Source organism: Oxyura jamaicensis, chromosome 1 (assembly GCF_011077185.1).
Source record: "Oxyura jamaicensis isolate SHBP4307 breed ruddy duck chromosome 1, BPBGC_Ojam_1.0, whole genome shotgun sequence".
In the NCBI taxonomy this organism is placed as follows: domain Eukaryota; kingdom Metazoa; phylum Chordata; class Aves; order Anseriformes; family Anatidae; genus Oxyura; species Oxyura jamaicensis.
The window spans coordinates 72,514,636-72,520,768 of record NC_048893.1 but is presented as its reverse complement, the minus strand read 5'-3'; positions in this window follow the sequence as shown (position 1 = coordinate 72,520,768).

The window sequence follows — 6,133 nt, the reverse complement described above, 5'->3', positions numbered from 1 at the left end:
ACATGGTCTAAAATTTTGGGTAGACCTGTGTGGTGCCAGGAGTTGGACTTGATGATCCTTATGGGTCCCTTCCAACTCGGAATATTCTATGATTCTATGATTCCTTATAGTCAAGAAGTAGCAGGAGCTTCTGGGGACAAGGACTGTGCAGTCTTACTGCTGTATTGAGGGCACTTCTGAGCCAGTGAGAGCAGAGAAACGTGTCAATAACAGGGCTAATGTTTCTGTCATCAGTTCTAAGGCAGTGATTTCTTGGAGCTGTTCCACCTGCATAAAACAAAGTTGAGAACGTTCTTTATGTTTGGGAGAGCTGGTGGCATGAGGCAATGATAATGAGTAAGCTGTTAGGGGTACTTTGGGGGAAGGTGGATGAAGAAAGAAGGAGGTGGTTTGAGTGTAGGAGACGGGTTTGTTGTGATATTGAGAGCAAAACTGCATTTGATTTCAAAAATACAAGCTTTAAAAATAAAATAGGATGCCAACTTACAATATGGAAATGTGCTTCAACAAAAGTATGTTTGCTGTTGCCCTGTGCCTTTTTTAATACACATCTGTACCTGTTGTTAGTGAAAATCTCAGCAAAGATGTAGCAACCAATGTCTGATACTCAGTGCCTTTTCAGAATACCTATTGAATTTTGTAGAAGGTGCTGTCCCTGTCTTGTCCTTGGAGGGGAATGTGCAGAATTGTACTTGCCCATGTACAATAAAATATACAGACAGACAGAAAAGTGAGTATGGGTCAAACTGGGTCTCCCTTCCCTGGTGTACATGAGCAGTTACTTGAATGAGAAAATACTAATTGGTACTGATGTTGCAGGGGGAAAAAAGCCTTAGTCCTTAATGGGAATAGTGATGTTAGTCATATGCCTGGCATGTTATCTTGAATTTCGTATGTGATATCATAAAAAAGCATCTAAAATTACTGAATTTCAGTGCACAGGATTGCAGTATTTTTCTGCCATTCTCATCTCTTTAAAAGGACTAGAACCTGGCAGCACCAGTGATAGCGACAGATTTGAGGAGGATTTTTACACAATTTCTCTGCCATGGAAAGGTTTTTGAAATTGTGGAATTTATGGTATGATTTATGTCATCAGTGCTAAATTGCTGTTAGCAACTGCAGTGCTCTTGGTGATATTAACTTAATTGGGACAAGACTTTATGCAGAGTGTGGTCTGTGCAAGTCAGAGCACTCAGCTTCCTTCCATTGTTAGAAAATACAAATCGGTCTGCAGCTGTAGAGCTAATATCTGCATGGAATAAATGGTCTTTGTAAAAATTCTCAACTAGAATACATAATATAAATTATTCTGAAGCAAATCGGTAGCATCTGTTAAGAGGCACATTTCTACCTCAGTAGTGAACAAATACCATTATTTAAAAATAAAACCAAAATGACAACAACTAAAAAAGCATTTTCAATCATTTGGTAAACCAGAGAGAAAAAATAATAGCATCTCATGTCTAAATTATCTATCATCTAAGAAAAATCAGTATGCGTATTATTATAATAGAGGAAGACTGTATGGAATGATTTTCTATTTTGAAAAGCCATGTGGTTCTGCTTTACTTCAGTATGTGAAGAACTATGAGAGACCATTGCCCCATATATCCCAGGTCACCATTACTTTGTGACACACCTAATTACAGTAATCTCATTTTGAATGGAGTATCAAATGCTAAAGTAGAGGAAGCAACAACAACAAAAGCCTATAAAAAAAGACTATAAATGTTAAAATGAGCAAATGTCAATCCAAACTTTTAAGTGTTCAGTAAAACATTAAACCTAACAATTCTGGGCTGAAATTAAAATAGATTTTGAACTAGATTTGGTCTTTCCAGTGTAATTTTTTTTGATAGACATGTTTTCTTAATGAATATACTCTCACAGGAATCTCCTGACAAAAGAGGGTACCAGAGAGAATTTTCTGGGCCATAAACTGCTGGTATCTCATTCAGTGTGGAAGGTTTCAATGAATAATATAACTGGCTGCCTCGGTGCTCCTCTTTACACAGAACATGCACTTCAAATGGAAGGCCATTCAACTCATGCGGCAGGAGCTGTGTCACTTTGAATGGTTATCAGACAGTTAAATTATTAAAGACTAACAAACATTTGATGAAAGTTCTCACATAAGCTCTTCATTTCCTATTTAGAAGAGCATTGTTTGTTTGAACTTTAAGTTTTGTGGATTTTTTTTTTTTGGTGTAATATTGCTTTCTTTTGCCATAGAAACTCTCTTGTTTCAAACAATCCAGTTTCCTTTTATTTTACAATAGGTTGATATACTTTTCCTACTTAGGATGTAAATTTAAACATTTCTGTTATATAGGACATCAAAGTGTGAGGCGAATGGATGTATTTGTGTGGTTTTCTTTAAATTATTGAAAGATATTTGCACATAAGTCTTTAAATTTCAAGTGCTGTCCTTAGGTTGGTTAAATTTTGTATGCTGTTTAGACTGTGTGCTTCTGAACCAATTTGTGTGCTTTCTTGGTTGGAGTTTGTACTCTACAGATTTTCAGATTACCATTTCATAAGAGCATTCTGGTATGTGAACTGATTTTTTTTTTTCTTTAAAATTTTGATAAAAAGTTTTTTCCACAATGCCTTAAAACTAAGTGTAAGCTAAGACTTCTGTGTTAATTTTATGAAATGAAACAACTGCTGTGGTAGTCCTGCTGTTAATTTAACATTTGTATGTGCTGCAGTGATACTAGAATTTGTTTTATGGATTCCGGTTATTTTGTATGCACTGAAAATTGCATTTGTAAGCTATCTCACTTGGCCTGTGCCTATTGAATGCAGGTAAATTCCTTGCTAATTATATAATTTTGCAAAAATATATAACCTTAAATGAAATGGGCAACCTAATCAACGAATAACTTTGTGTACCTCTTTGGCATAAGTAAGGCTACCACTCCATTTCCCTCCCACCACTGTCTTTTTTTGTTTTGTTTTCCCTTCTGTTTACCCAAAATACTTATGTTAACATTAATTTACAAAGTGGAAAGAACTGCAGGGACTGTTCTCTGTGGATGCAGTGTATGCCTGGTCTTTGTCCTGAGCCATCTGCTGCACGGGAGTTAATTTTACCACCAGTGCTTGTATTATAACAGAAGTCATATAGATCATAGATCTTTCACTCTGTGAAGATTTTGAGAGCGTTCCCCCAAAAAGCTGGAGGAGCTGTGTTTGAATTAACTTATTTAATAAATTATGCAACTCTTCAACACCCACAGTACTGGCACTACCGCTGCTAAATGATGCAAAAACACACTTGACTGGCCAACTTGGTACTGAGGGATTTAGGCAGCTGTGGTTTTGGGTAAGTGCACTCAGAACTGTGTGAAAGATGCATCTATTCATACCATATCTGAGTCTGACTGGCAGAAATGCATCTCGTTAACGACTCTAAGTGTTGAAATATTCACTGGAAAAATGTGTATTAGTTGAATTAGTTCTAGTATTCTACACAGTAGAATACCTGAAGTTTTTGATATGTTAATCTATTTTTTCCACTAACAAATGAACAGAGTAAAACTCCTTTGCTATGGGCAATACACTGTTGTTTCAGGAAACCAAACTTATCTGTCCTTCGCAAGAAGCCGTATCAATAAACAGTATTCATCAAAAGATCCTTCACAGGCAAACACAAGACAGGTTTTGTTTTTTTTTTTTTGCTGTGAGGTATAAAGATCAAGCATTTGCTGGGAGGAGGATGTTTGATTAAGGCTGGGGCAATGGGCTGTCTAATCAAGAACAATTTCCTCAGTTTTTAGTTTCAGTCCATTCAGTCCAGTTTTTAGTCTCAGTACATTACAAAATCAGAGTAGCATTGCATAATGTTTACATATTCTTAAAGGCAGGGTTACCTATGAATTAAGACAAACACTTCTGTAACAAAGTACGACTCGAGTGTCCTGGTGAAGCAGTAACCTTTAAAGAAAATCTGAGCAGATTAAGGGAGAGGAGTATTGCAGTGGTTGGTAGACAGGTACATGGAGCCAGGATGATGTGGACATGATCGTGTGGTCACTGCAATTTTTATCAACTATGCGTTAAACACTGACTGCGGGTAAATCCTTATAAAATCCCTCTTGTATGCTCCATGCAACATTGATCATAGGATGCTTCCTTATATCTTGCATTTTAAAAAATCAGAATTGAAAGCCACTGGCAGGTCTGGGACATGCCAAGGAAACAGGAAGAGAAGCTGAGGTTATAACCCATGTCTTAAGCAGGATTTCCACTTGCTGAAATTAATTTCTGAAATCAGGAGAAGAAAAAAAAACAGCTTTGGACAGGAATAAGAAAACAAATTATGTGTAAGTTTCAGGACTGACCAGTGCTTAAAGAAACAATTTAAACATGCCCTGTGTTTGCACTCTATTTGGACACCAATTTATCATATCACTAGAATCACCTTCTGGTTGCTGTTCCCAGCTTCTGAAGCTCTTCAACTTGGAAAAGTTTTTTGTTGTTGTTGTTTTGTTTTGTTTTGTTTGTTTGTTTGTTTTAATCCAGGCAGTGCAACTCACATCCAAGGGCTGCACATGGCTCCTCACAACTGTTAAACCATTTTGTACCCTTCCAAGACAGCTCACAGGCTACGGTCTGAGTGAGTTGTGTCAGTGATGGTCAGTTCCTCGGGTGCCTTGGGCCTTTGCTGTTTGCAGAGCCTGGGGAAGAGGAGGTGGGCAACACCGGTCCGCCCTGGGGGCTAGACCTGCTGGAAGCTGGAAGTTGTGCAGAGCATACTGGTGGTGCATGGGTGCATGAGGGAACACCCCACAATGCTCCCTGAGGGCCTGGGAGGGAGAGGGCCGCTGAACGCAATAGGCCAAGTAGGCCTTATTTCTGTGTTCTTTCTAATGACTGTCACTTCTCTTTACCCAAACAAAAACAGTTAAGTTTTATGACAGTTTTCACGACGGAGTCTGTGATCAGAGTGAATCTATATGCTGTAGTCACGTTTGGGCCAGAGGTAAGGGGTTGCCCTAATGTACACTGGGACTTGCTGTGGTCCCTGAAGGTCTCAAGCATGGGGTATTAACAACTTTGTTTTGCCTCATTTGTTTTTGGAGAAGTCATACATTCTTTAGAGAGATTTTGTTCAGGATTTCCTGAGAATTTTGTTTGTCACCAACCCATTTTTAAGCTCAGAGTTCCCAGGGCTCCTGAATGGAGAAGTTCATCAGCCTGGCAAGAGGAGCTGAATGCAAGAAGCATGGCTTGCAGGAACAGCTACTGCTGTTAAAATCTGCAAAGCACGTTATTTTGTGAGATATTTAAAGTGTGTGGAAACACAGAACGTAATGGTAGTACAGGAAAATTAGAGATGTGGCAGTATTGCTCAGAGAACCTTTTTAATCTGAAGAGAAGCTCTGGCCCCAAGCTCTCTGCAACACAGGATGTCAGCAACATGTGGCCAGCGTTCCCAGCCCTCAGTTGCTTTTGCCAGCGATGCACAGCAGTGCTGTGGGTGACTTTGTCCCTCACGTGCTGGAGCAGTAGGTGGCTTGGGCAGAGGGACATTATATCCTGGAAACCTAATCCATTAAAGGCTAACGTTCAAAGAGGCTGCAGATCCTGCTCCAAACCTATGACTATTCCTTGGTTCTATGCTTTGCCAATCTTTTTCACTCTCCCATTGATCTGCAAAATGCAACAGCAGGAGTGGAGACCCTAAGGTGAACCCATGGTTCCAATGCAGATAGAAAACCAATTAGAGACACAATGACGTGAGAAAGCATTGTGTTCTTCAATGTCATTAGCTATCATGTTAAATAATACTTTCTACACACAAAACAAAAACAAAAATATGTTTATACAGATGCAAAATAGGTAATTAATGGCATCTCTGTGTTTAGAAAACTGCTCCAAGTAACAGTAGTTACAACAGAAACGCAAAACACTTAGTCTCCTTTCTTGAAAGCACAAGGCAAAGTCTAGGATGCGTTGTGTAGTGCTGCTCCTGTGGCAGGTCAGGCACGAATATCCGTTCTGCAAGCTGCCCTATGCAGGGTGCATGTACCCTGTGTCAAGTCGACAAGTTCTGTGCTGGGGTAAGGGCTGCTGATGGGGAGCTGTGGCAGGAGCATGGCCATAGGGCATGTGCATAACTTTA